Source organism: Macaca fascicularis, chromosome 14 (assembly GCF_037993035.2).
Source record: "Macaca fascicularis isolate 582-1 chromosome 14, T2T-MFA8v1.1".
In the NCBI taxonomy this organism is placed as follows: Eukaryota; Metazoa; Chordata; class Mammalia; order Primates; family Cercopithecidae; genus Macaca; species Macaca fascicularis.
This window is the reverse complement of record NC_088388.1, coordinates 7,729,356-7,742,315: the sequence shown is the minus strand read 5'-3', so window position 1 is coordinate 7,742,315 and position 12,960 is coordinate 7,729,356. Positions and strand designations below refer to the sequence as shown.

Here is a 12,960-nt window from a genome sequence, read left to right as displayed (position 1 = left end):
GTTCAATTGGCAGTGTTTAATTTTTTTTTTTTTTTTTTTTTTTTTTTTTGAGAGAGAGTCTTGCTCTGTTACCCAGGCAGGAATGCAGTGGCATGATCTCACTTTATAACCTCCACCTCCTGGGCTCAAGTGATCCTCCCACCTCAGCCTCCTGAATAGCTGGGACTACAAGTGCACACCACCACGCCCGGCTAATTGTTTTTATTTTTTTTTTTTGTAGAGATGGGGTTTCGCCATGTTGAGTGGCTGGTCTTAAACTCCTCAGCTCAAGCGATCCGCCCACCTCAGCCTCCCAAAGTGCTGGGATTACAGGCGTGAGCCACTACGTCTAACTGGCAGTGTTTTAGTAGTGTATAAAATAATGTTGTACCTAGGCCGGGTGCGGTGGCTCACACCTGTAATCTCAGCACTGGGAAGCTGAGGCGGGTGGATCACGAGGTCAGGAGATCGAGACCATCCTGGCTAACATGGTGAAACCCTGTCTCTACTGAAAATACAAAAAATTAGCTGGGCGTGGTTGCTTGTGCCTGTAGTCCCAGCTACTCTGGAGGCTGAGGCAGGAGAATGGCGTGAACCTGGGAGGCGGAGCTTGTAGTGAGATAGCACCACTGCACTCCAGCCTGCACGACAGAGCCAGACTCTGTCTTCAAAAAAAAAAAAAAAAAAAAAGTTGTACCTGAAAGTTAGTGACATTTTGTATTAGATAAAAAATGGTTATTTGGTATGAGTGCAGGTATTTTAATAAGGTACATTCCTAGATATTGATGGGCAGTTTATATTTTGCTGTGTGTCAAATTGTCCTCAAGTCATTACAATGTATATTCCCACCAGTTAGATGTGAAAGGCTTCACCTAAAACCATTACCTTGTGGGGGTATTTCAACATTAATGGGGGGGGTGACACAAATATTCAGACCATAGCTGTCTTTTTTTTTTTTTTTTTTTTTTTTTGAGACGGAGTCTCGCTGTCGCCCAGGCTGGAGTGCAATGGCCGGATCTCAGCTCACTGCAAGCTCCGCCTCCCGGGTTCCCGCCACTCTCCTGCCTCAGCCTCCCGAGTAGCTGGGACTACAGGCGCCCGCCACCACGCCCGGCTAGTTTTTTTTTGTATTTTTTAGTAGAGACGGGGTTTCACCGGGTTAGCCAGGATGGTCTCGATCTCCTGACCTCGTGATCTGCCTGTCTCGGCCTCCCAAAGTGCTGGGATTACAGGCTTGAGCCACTGCGCCCGGCCAGACCATAGCTGTCTTACTGTATTTATAATTAGTGTCTATTTTTGTAATGAGTGAGGTTTTAATTTTTTATAGAGACAGGGTCTTGCCATGTTGCCCAGGCTGGTCCTCAAACTCCTGCCCTCAAGTGATCCTCCTGACTTGGCCTCCCAAAGTGTTGGTATTACAGGCTCAAGCCACTGTGTGATGTCGGCTCACCGCAACCTCCGCCTCCCGGGTCCCGGTTCAAGCGTTCAAGCAGTTCTGCTGCCTCAGCCTCCTGAGTAGCTGGGATTATAGGCACGCGCCACCACACCCAGCTAATTTTTGTATTTTTTGTGTTTTTAGCAGAGATGGGGTTTCACCATGTTGGCCAGGCTGATCTCGAACTGCTGACCTCGTGATCTGCCTACCTCGGCCTCCCAAAGTGCTGGGATTATAGGTGTGACCCACCACGCCAGTCCTGGAGTTTTGCTCTTGTTGCCCAGGCTGGAGTGCAATGGTGTGGGTTTAAGTGATTCTCTTGCCTCAGACTCCTGATTAGCTGGGAATATAGGCATGTGCCACCACACCTGGCTAATTTTGTATTTTTAGTAGAGATGGGGTTTCTCCATGTTGGTCAGGCTGGTCTCCCGACCTCAGGTGATCTGCCCGCCTCAGCCTACCAAAGTGCTAGGATTACAAGCGTGAGCACCGCGCCTGGCAGCCCTTTATATTTTTAAGAGTCGTTTGTATTTCCTTTTTGTCTTTTTATATCTTTAGCACTTAGCTTTAAAAAAAAAAAAATTAGGCTTTTGGGCGCCTGTAATTCCATCTACTCGGGAGGCTGAAGCAGGAGAATCATTTGAACCCAGGAGGTGAAGGTTGCAGTGAGCTGAGATCACACCACTGCACTCCAGCCTGGGTGATAGAGCAAGACCCTGTCTCAACAACAAGAAGAAGAAATACTTGGGCATCAGCCAAGTCTTTTGATCCCAAGATGATTTCTTTAACAAGTTTCCTTTAGGTTTTACTGCTGGACATCCTTAAGATAAGAAATTGGGCTGGCAAGCCTGGGTAATATGTCAAAACTCTATCTCTACAAAAAATTTTTAAAAATAGCTGAGCATGGTGCTGTGTACCTGTAGTTCCAGCTACTCTTGAGTTTGAGGTAGGAGGGTTGTTTCAGCCCGGGACATTGAGGCTGCAGTGAGCCATGATCATGCCACTGCATTCCAGCCTGGGCAACAGAGCAAGATACTGTCTCAAAAAAAAAAAGAAAAAGAAATGGGGTTTGGCAGTGTTTTCTCCCATCACTTAGGGAGAATGGATAAATCATATCAGTGGTACAGTATTCTTACTTTGTTTTGTTTTCTCTTGTTTTGAGACAAGATCTCACTGTTGCTCAGGCTGGAGGGCAGTGTTGCAATCATGGTTCACTGGGGCTGTGAACTTCTGGGCTCAAGTGTCCTCTCACTTCAACCTCCTGAGTAGCTGGGGTTATAGGCATGAGCCACCATGGCCAGCTGGCACATCATTCTTAAACACCAACTAATGTGGAAGAGTCTTTGTTGTTTTGTTTTGGAGACATTCCATTCCAAAATGCCAACCTGTTAATTTCTTTAACTTCTTTTTTTGAGACAGAGTTTTGTTCTCACTGCCCAGGCTGGAGTGCAATGGTGCGATCTCGGCTCCCTGCAAACTCTGCCGCCTGTATTCAAGTGATTCTCCTGTCTCAGTCTCCCGAGTAGCTGGGATTACAGGCACGTGCAATCACGTCTGGCTAATTTTTGTATTTTTAGTAGAGATGGGGTTTCATCATATTGGTCAGGCTGGTCTTGAAGTCCTGACCTCAGGTGATCCACCCTGAGGTGGATCGGCTCGGTCTCCTAAAGTGCTGGGATTACAGGCGTGAGCCACTGTGCCCAGCCTAATTTCTTGAACTTCTTACCTTGTGTTCCTTACCTCAATTCTTTACAGGTTGCTTTTTTTTTTTTTTTTTTGAGACAGTTTTGCTCTGTCACTCAGGCTGGAGTCCAGTGGCGTGATCGCAGCCTCCTGCAACCTCTGCTTCCTGGGTTCAAGTGATTCTCCTGCCTCAGCCTCCCAAATAGCTGGGACTACATGTGTGCACCCCCATGCCTGGCTAATCTTTTTTATTTTTTGTAGAGTCGGGGTTTTGCCATGTTGACCAGGCTGGTCTCAAACTCCTGAATTCAGGTGATTCAGCCGCCTTGGCTTCCCAAAGTGCTGGGATTTCAGGCATGAGCCACTGTGCCCGGCCCACTTTTCTGTTTAAAAGATTGTTCCTTGTTTCTGCTACATGTCCCTAATGGTTGTGTGGTAGTTTCTCCTCCATGTCATCTTCGTGACCTAAACTAATGGAAGCTCCAACGTCTAAAACTTACATTCTAGTCCAAGACAAGTAATGAACATAGTAAATAACTAAATTATGTGTTAGGACGTAAGACCTTTGTATTAAAAAGGTTCAAGTTGAGTAGCGAGGATTGGGAGAGCTAGTGCAGCATATGTGTGTGCAGATTGCTGTGATAAATAGGGGGCCAGGCCTGTGTATTTAAAAATTTTTATAATTTTTAAAAAATAGAATTATATATATATATATATTTTTTTTTTTTTTTGAGATGGAGTTTTGCTCTTGTCACCCAGGCTGGAATGCAATGGCGTGATCTTGGCTCACTGCAACTTCTGCCTCCCACTTCTGCCTCCCAGGTTCTAGCGGTTCTTCTGCCTCAGCCTCCTCAGTAGCTGGGATTATAGTCATGCACCACCATGCCTGGCTAATTTTTGTATTTTAGTAGCGATGGTGTTTCACCATATTGACCCTGCTGATTTCGAACTCCTGACCTCAGGTGATCCACCTGCCTCGGCCTCCCAAAGTGCTGGGATTATAGGAATGAGCCACTGCGCCCGGCTTGGGCCTCTTAAAAAAGTAAGATTTGAGCAATGAGTTGAATTAGATGTAAGTTAGCACCAGGTATCTGGGGGAAAAGTACTCCAGGTAGAGAGAATATCTTGAGCAAGGGTCTCAAGGTGGAAGTGTTCTAACAGTAAGGATGCCAGTGGCAAGAGTGAGTGAGGGGAGAGAGGAGCAGAAGAGGTCTGGTAGTTAGCAGATCTAGTAGTTAATCTATGGCCTTTCTGGCCTTCATTCTGAGTAAACTAGTCTTGTGGGGTTTTTAAGCAGTGTCATAATGTGATGTACTTTTTACAAAAATTGGCTCTTCAGAGCTTTTTTTTTTTTTTTTTTTTTAAACCACTCTTTCAATCCATGTTTTCCTGACTCTGGGAAGAACCAGGAAGAGACGGCCCAGAAGTATTCTTTTTATTTATTTATTTTTTTTTTTGAGATGGAGTTTTGCTTTTGTTGTCCAGGCTGGAGTGCAATGATGTGATCTCAGCTCACCACACCCTCCGCCTCCTGGGTTCAAGTGATTCTCCTTCCTCCGGAGTAGCTGGGATTACAGGTGCCCACCACCAGGCCCGGCTAATTTTATATATATATATATTTTTAGGCGGAGTCTTGCTCTGTTGCCCAGGCTGGAGTGCAGTGGCTCAATCTCAGCTCACTGCAAGCTCCGCCTCTTGGGTTCACGCCATTCTCCTGCCTCAGCCTTCCAAGTAGCTGGGACTACAGGCGCCTGCCACCACTCCCGGCTAATTTTGTTTTTGTATTTTTAGTAGAAACGGGGTTTCACTGTGTTAGGATGGTCTCGATCTCCTGACCTTGCCACCCGCCTCGGCCTCCCAAAGTGCTGGGATAACAGGTGTGAGCCACTGCGTCCGGCCTAATTTGGTATTTTTTTAGTAGAGACGGGGATTCTCCATGTCGGTCAGGCTGGTCTCGAACTCCCAACCTCGGTTGATCTCACCTTGGCCTCCCAAAGGGCTGAGGATACAGGCGTGAGCCACCATGCCAAGCCTGAGTATTCTTTTCAAACAATAAAATACACCAGTTTTGAAAACAATTTGATACATTGTGACAATGTGCTTTTTTTGGGGGGGGGGGGGGGCTTTTTTTGTTTTTTTTAAAAAGATGGTGTCTCACTCTATTGCCCAGGCTGGAGTGCACTGGCATGATCTCTGCTCACTGCAGTCTCCACCTCCTGGGCTCAAGCGATTTTCGTGCCTCAGCCTTTTGAGTAACTGGGATTGTAGATGCATGCCACCACGCCCGGCTAATTTTTATATTTTTAATAGAGACAGAGTTTCACCATGTTGGCCAGGCTGGTCTCAAACTGCTGACCTCAGGCGATCCACCACCTTGGCCGCTCAAAGTGCTGGGATTACAGGCACAGTCGTGAGTCACTGTGCCCAGTCTGACAATATACTTTTGATAACTGATGGTTACAATGTTCCCATCGCTGCAATCAAAATACAGAACATTTTTGTCAGCCAAAAAGCCCTTGTTCCCCTTTGTAGTTAATCCTCAGGCCCTGATCAATTTTTTAGTCTTTTTTTTTTTTTTTTTTTTTTTTAGGTGCGGTCTTGCTCTGTTGCCTAGGCTGGAATACAGTGGTATGAGCATGGCTCAATGCAGCCTCGACCTTCTGAGCTGAAGCAGTCCTTCCATTTCAACCTCCCAAGAAGCTGGAACTACACAGGTATGCACCATTGCACCTGGCTAATTTATTTTTTATTTTTATCTTTTGGTAGAGATGGGGTCTCCCTATGTTGCCCAGGCTGGTTAGGAACTCCTGGCTCAAACTATACTCCTGCCTCACCCTTCCTAAGTACTAAGATTAGGCCAGGTGCAGTGGCTCACACTTATAATCCCAGCACTTTGGGAGGCTGAGGGGGGCGGATCACTTGAGGTCAGGAGCTTGAGAGCAGCCTGGCCAACGTGATGAAACCCCATCTCTACTAAAAATATAAATATTAGCCAGTTGTCATCGTGCGCACCTATAGTCCCAGCTACTTGGGAGGCTGAGGCAGGAGAATCGCTTGAACCCGGGACGTGGAGGTTGCAGTGAGACGAGATAGCGCCACTGCACTCTAGCCTGGGCTACAGAGCAAGATTCCATCTAAAACAAAAACAAAAACAAAACAAATAGGCATGAGCCACCTCGCCTGCCCCCTCCCCCACCTTTTTTTTGAGACAGGGTCTTCCTGTGTCACCCAAACTGGAGTGCGGTGTTCAACCTCTGCCTCCTCCCGGGCTCAAGCAATTTTCCCATCTCAGCCTCCCAAGTAGCTGGGACCACAGGCGCATGCCAGCATGCCCAACTTATTTCTGTATTTTTTTGTAGTCATGGTTTTGCCATGTTGCCCAAGCTGGTCTTGAACTGAGCTCTAGCCATTTGCCTGCCTCAGCCTCCCAAAGTGCTGGGATTACAGGTGTGAGCCACCTAGCCTGACCCTTTTTTAATTTTTTTTTTTTTTTTGAGATGGAGTTTTGCTCTTGTTGCCCAGGCTGCAATGCAGTGGCACGATCCTGGCTCAGTGCAACCTCTGCCTCCTGGATTCAAGCGATTCTCCTGCCTCAGCCTCCCTAGTAGCTGGCATTACAGGCACGCACCACCACGCCTCTCTAATTTTGTATTTTTAGTAGAGATGGGGTTTCTCAGTGGTGGTCAGGTTGGTCTTGAACTCCTGACTTCAGGTGATCCACGTGCCTTGGCCTCCCATAGTGCTGGGATTACAGACGTGAGCCACTGTGCCTGACCTAAGCTGACTTTTTGTTTGTTTGTTTTAAATGGGCAACTAGAATAGGCTCAGAGATTCCCTGAAATCATTGTTAATTGTCACAATTTGGGGGGATTCTCCCCCCAGGGATGTGGCTAAACATCAGTAGTGCCAAGTTTGAAATCCTCTTTAAGACTTTATTCATTGCTTTGGCTTTGTATACCATCTGGAGTTGTACTGTTCAGTGTGGTAGCCAGAGCCATATACAGTGCTGTGAGTACCAAATACCTGTGGGATTTAAAAAATTAATATGATAAGCCAAGTGCTGTGGCTCATGCCTGTAATCCCAGCACTTTGGGAGGCCAAGGCAGGCAGATCACTTGATGTCAGAAGTTTGAGACCAGCCTGGTCAAGATGGTAAAACCCCATCTCTACTAAAAATACAAAAATAAGCCAGGCGTGGTGGCATGTGCCTGTAATCCCAGCTACTTGGGAGGCTGAGACAGGAGAATCGCTTGAACCCGGGAGGTGGAGGATCTAGTGAGCCAAGACTGGGCCACTGCACTCTAGCCTGGGCGACAGAGCAACAGTCTGTCTCTCAAAAAAAATAATATGAGAAAGAATATATTTGTTTTTTAATGCTCATTATATGTTGGACTGATAATTTTTTTGCATATATTGGGTAAAAATACATTAAAATTGTTTTTGTTTTTTTCCTAACCACTAGACTATCTGGGGAAAATAAAATTAATACAACTTAATTTCACCTGTTTCAGTTCCGTATGTGGTTTGCATTTGTGGCTCACATTGTATTTCTGTTATTAACACTGATCCAGGTGCTAAAGACTCTTGATATCTCCAGTTCAAAACCTCTCTTCTGTGCTCAAGATTCAGGGATCTGGAGACCTAGTTGACATTTCTTCTTGGTTCTTTTTTTTTTTTTTTTTTTTGAGATGGAGTCTCACTCTGTTGCCCAGGCTGGAGTGCAGTGGCGTGATCTCGGCTCACTGCAACCTCCGCCTCCTGGGTTCAAGCGATTCTTCTGCCTCAGTCTCCTGAGTAGCTGGGACTACAGGCGTGTGCCACTACACCTGGCTAATTTTTGTATTTTTAGTACAGATGGGATCTCACCATATTGGCCAGGCTAGTCTCGAACTACTGACCTCGGGTTCCTCCTGCCTTGGCCTCCCAACATGCTGGGATTACAAGCATGAGCTATTGTGCCTGGCTGGTTCTCTTAGTACACCTCCAACTTGGTACATCTGAGATAGAGCTCCGGAGACTTCCCACTCTAAAATCATTTCTCCTTCAGTCTTCCTTATCCCCTTCTCTTCCAGCCAGATTCCTGGTAGTCATTCTTACCCCCTCCCCAACCATTAGCAGCTGTTCACCATGTTTATATCACATGTTGCCTCTTTTCTCTATGTCTTTGCCACAGCCATAGTCTAGACCATGCTATCCTCTCCCACTAAGATGACTACAGTGACCTCCAGGTCTGTCTTTTTCTTATCCTTGTGTCTTCAAAGTATTCTCCATTTAGTAGCCAGAATGATCTTGTGAAATGTAAATCAGATGTTCCTTACTTAGAACCTTTCAGCAACTTCCAATTTTATCTAAAGTAAAATGCCCAATCCCTTAGTTTGATCGTGCCTTGCCTCTGTCACACTCTATTATCTCAGGCCCTTTTCCCTATTTATCTATCCTTTTCTGACCACACTGACTCTCCTTTCAGATCGTTGTATACACTGAGCTCTTTCCTGCCTCAGGGCCATTTTTTTGTTTGTTTTAATTAAATCTGGAAGGACCTTTCTCTTTACTGCTTTAGAGCTAACTTATCCTCAGATCTTAGCTTCAGGATCAAGTATCGGAATGCCCTCCTAAACCACCTGTAGCTTAGTAGGTATGTCCTCCCAATATTCCCTGCCATTGGACCTATTTTGTGTAATTTGTGGTATTTGTCACAAATTCTTCTTTTTTTTTCTTTTTGAGATGGAGTCTTTTTTTTTTTTTTTTTTTTTTTGAGACGGAGTCTTGCTCTGTCAGCCAGGCTGGAGTGCAGTGGCAGGATCTTGGCTCACTACAACCTCCGCCTCCCGGGTTCAAGTGATTCTCCTGCTTCAGCCTACCGAATAGGTAGAATTACAGGCTCCTGCTTAATTTTTTGTATTTTTAGCAGAGACAGGGTTTTGCCATGTTGTCCAGGCTGGTCTCGAACTCCTGACCTCAGGTGATCTTCCCGCCTTGGCCTCCCAAAGTGCTGGGATTACAGGCGTGAGCCACCGCACCAGGCCACTAATTTCTTTTTTGTTTTAGACGGAGTCTCGCTCTGTTGCCCAGGCTGAAGTACAGTGGCACGATCTCGGCTCACTGCAATCTCCACCTCCCGGATTCAAGCGATTCTCTGCCTCAGCCTCCTGAGTAGCTGGGATTACAGGTGCGTGCCACCACGCCTGGCTAATTTTTGTATTTTTAGTAGAGACAGGGTTTCACCATGTTGGTCAGGCTGGTCTCGAACTCCTGACCTCGTGATCCACCCGCCTCGACCTCCCAAAGTGCTGGGATTACAGGCGTAGGTAGACCACTGCGCCCAGCCTAAACTTTCTAAACCTCAGTTGCTTAATTGCTGGGAGAGCCAGGATGCTACCTCATTGGGTTCTTGTGGATTTGCAGAGGTGACAGATACGCAGTTTGAATTTGGCCTGGATTCTCAAAGGCCCTGCAAACCTAAGGCACTTCAGATTGAATTCATCTTGTCAGATTTTTCACTCTTCCCCCACAAGTCCTGGAGCTGATTCTATCATTTCTTGCATTTCATTTCTCCTCAGCAGTAGAGCCTAGCTCTGGTCTGAAGAAAGATGAGATTGATCTTCCAACAAACTGACAGCTCTTCCCAGGAATATTTACTTCTCCCCTCCTTCCTTTTCCCGAATCTCCTAGGCCAGGTGACTTCCTGAGGACCAGGTTTGTAAGCAAAATCCCGACAAGCTATGAAACCAATCTGGGGCAAGTTGCTTCCCTTTCCTGGTCCATCTTTCAGGCAGCTGACCTTTTTCTGCCCTTAGGACAAGTTCCTAACAGTGCATTGAGTACCCTGAGGGTCTAGTGTCTTTCTGTGCCATGCCAGCTTCACTATGTATCTGGAAACCCAAGGAAGGGGGTAGATCTGAGGCTACAGAAACCACATATGCCTCATTCATCACCATGTTCCCACATCCTAGCTCATAGTAGGAATTCAAACAGCTGATAAATGAATTCAGGAGCTTTTAGTGTTGAGAGGCCTCATGGGACTCTGAAGTGGTCTATAGTAAGAAACTTGGTCTTGGTGAACTAAAGGAATTTTGTATTCACAATATGTAATTTCTCATATGAGAAGTAAAGTTTAGAAATAAAAACATTGGCCGGGTGCAGTGGCTCACGCCTGTAATCCCAGCATTTTGGGAGGCCGAGGCAGGTAGACCACCTGAGGTTGGGTGTTCAAGACCAGCCTGACCAACGTGGTGAAACTCCATCTCTACTAAAAATACAAAAATTCACCAGGCGTGGTGTCATGCGACTGTAATCCCAGCTACTGGGAAGGTTGAGACAGGAGAATTGCTTGAACCTGGGAGGCAGAGGTTGCAGTGAGCCGAGATCATAGCAGTACACTCGAGCCTGGGCGACAGAGCGAGACTCCATCTTAAAAGAAAGAAACACATTTGTCTTACTCAACAGTCCTCTTTTGGGGTGAAAGGTTTTCTAAAATAAAAATTACACAATACTGCAGGGCTTTTTCTCTACCTATGAGTAGCTTATTTTACTATCTAACCATATGGTAACTCATTTTACCACAGTAGCCACAAATTGGATAGCACAGATATGGAACACTTCCATCACTGCCAGAAGTGTTATTGGGCAGTGATGATATAGAACTCTTCTGCATAAAAAAAATTTTTTTTTTTTGAGACGTTGTCTTGCTGTGTTGCCCGGGCTGGAGTACAGTGGCGCGATCTCGGCTCACTACTAGCTCCGCCTCCTGGGTTCACGCCATTCTCCTGCCTCAGCCTCCTGAGTAACTGGGATTACAGGCGCCCGCCATCACACCCGGATAATTTTTTGCATTTTTAGTAGAGATGGGGTTTCACCGTGTTAGCCAGCATGGTCTCGGTCTCCTGACCTCGTGATCTGCCCGCCTTAGCCTCCCAAAGATTACAGGCGTGAGCCACTGCGCCTGGCTAGAAAATTTTTTTTCTTGTTCTGCCAATGAGATAGAAATCAAGATATGTTTATTATTTACTTATTTTTTTTGAGACAGAGTCTGTCACCCAGGCTGGAGTGCAGTGGCGCATTATCAGCTCACTGTAACCTCTGCCTCCTGGGTTCAAGTGATTCTTGTGCCTCAGCCTCCCCAGTAGCTGGGATTACAGGTACACACCACCATGCCCAGCTAAATTTTTTGTATTTTTAGTAGAGATGGGGTTTTGCCATGTTGCCCAGGCTGGTCTCAATTCTTGAGCTCAGGAAATCCACTCACCTCAGCCTCCCAAAGTGCTAGGATTACAGGCGTGAGCCATGCACCCGGCATATGTTAAACTTCCTATGTTAAATTGGTTGAAACCTAGCACGGAGAACCATCAGAGATTTTGCCGAGGCCAGCAAAATCTGCAGATTTTTTTTCTTGGCTCTGCATAGTGCCTTGCAGATCACAAGAAAATCCTAGCATCTTTGCCTTATTTTCTCTATTGTAAAACAGAGTCTTGCTTCCCTGGGGAATACTGAAGCTAACATGAGCCTTATGTACTTCACCACTGGTTGGAATGTGTGCATGGACAGGTTAACTTCTGTAGATTTGTCAGTCTGTTCCCCTAAGAAATGAGGGAAATTTTTTTTTTTTTTTTTTTTTTTGAGACGGAGTCTCGCTCTGTCGCCCAGGCTGGAGTGCAGTGGCGCTATCTCGGCTCACTGCAAGCTCCGCCTCCCGGGTTTACGCCATTCTCCTGCCTCAGCCTCCCGAGTAGCTGGGACTACAGGCGCCCGCCACCTCGCCCAGCTAATTTTTTTTTTTTGTATTTTTAGTAGAGACGGGGTTTCATTGTGTTAGCCAGGATGGTCTCGATCTCCTGACCTCGTGATCCGCCCGTCTCGGCCTCCCAAAGTGCTGGGATTACAGGCTTGAGCCACCGCGCCTGGCCGAGGGAAAATTTTTGCTTCACCTGTCAAGATTAAGTATAAAATATGTGAAGTAAATGCTATATTATTGTAGGTAAAATTTCACATGTAGTCAAAATTTATACATCAACATTTCCATATGAAGTACAATAAAGCTTAAGTAGGGTTGAGTCCATCATTAAATGCGTTCTATGGGGATCTAAACAAAGATAAATAAGATGTCCGTGATCTAGAAGACATACGTGACTGCAAAATGTCACTGCTAATCATTAATATGTGATTTGCTTTTCTGCTTGGATTTTATTTTAGCCAAAGCCTAATCCTAGCAGAATATTAGCACCTTGGGAAGAGAGACCTCTTTTAATAGCTCATAAGTGAATTTAATTATTTTTTAAAAATTAAAAAAGGAGAAACACGGAGAGGGGTGATAACTAAGCAATTTTTTTTTTTAATATGAGCCAGAAAAATATGAAGTGAAATTGAGTTAACATGATAGGTCCTTGGAGAGAATCTGCTCAGCCTTTTTCTGATGCAGGGCTTATTCCTAGCACTACTAATCTGGATCTGTTAGCCTTTAAACTGGTTTAAGAGCAGCTCTGGTTAGAGAAAAGTAGCCTCACCACCAGCTGTAGCAAATTTAGAAATGTCTCAAGAATCTGGCTAACTTCCCATCACTTATTACTGAAGCCACAGCACTCACCTCACTAAATCCTTTTTTTTGTCGTTTTGGAGAAAGGGTCTCCCATTGCCCAGAATGGAGTGCAGTGGCACGATCACAGCTCACTGCAGCCTCAACCTCCTGGGCTCAAGAGAATCTCCCACCTCAGCCTCTTGAGTAGCTGCGATTACAGGCGTGCACCACCATGCCCAGCTAATTTTTTTTTTTTTTTTGAGATGGAGTATAGTGGTGCAATCTTGGCTTCCCGCGACCTCTGCCTCCTGGGTTCAAGCGATTCTCCTGCCTCAGCCTCCTAGGTAGCTGG

At 45.8% G+C, this 12,960-nt stretch overlaps 1 protein-coding gene across 14 annotated transcripts in view; it reads left to right on the top strand.

Annotated features, from left to right (window-relative positions):
- The window catches only part of LOC102121010 (RNA-binding protein 4-like), a 73,146-nt gene that overhangs the window by 39,125 nt on the left and 21,061 nt on the right, over nucleotides 1-12,960 (top strand). For 4 of the 14 annotated variants that reach the window (XR_010581145.2, XR_010581151.1, XR_010581144.1 and 1 more), the window contains one exon: nucleotides 5,688-5,811. The exons of 7 other annotated variants lie outside the window; for them this stretch is intronic. The gene's annotated coding sequence lies outside the window, so the exon portion shown is untranslated. Of the gene's footprint in view, nucleotides 1-5,687; nucleotides 5,812-8,270; nucleotides 8,326-9,145; nucleotides 9,267-12,960 lie in introns of all 14 variants that reach the window. 3 more of the 14 variants (XR_010581146.2, XR_012423029.1, XR_012423027.1) reach the window with 2 other exon arrangements.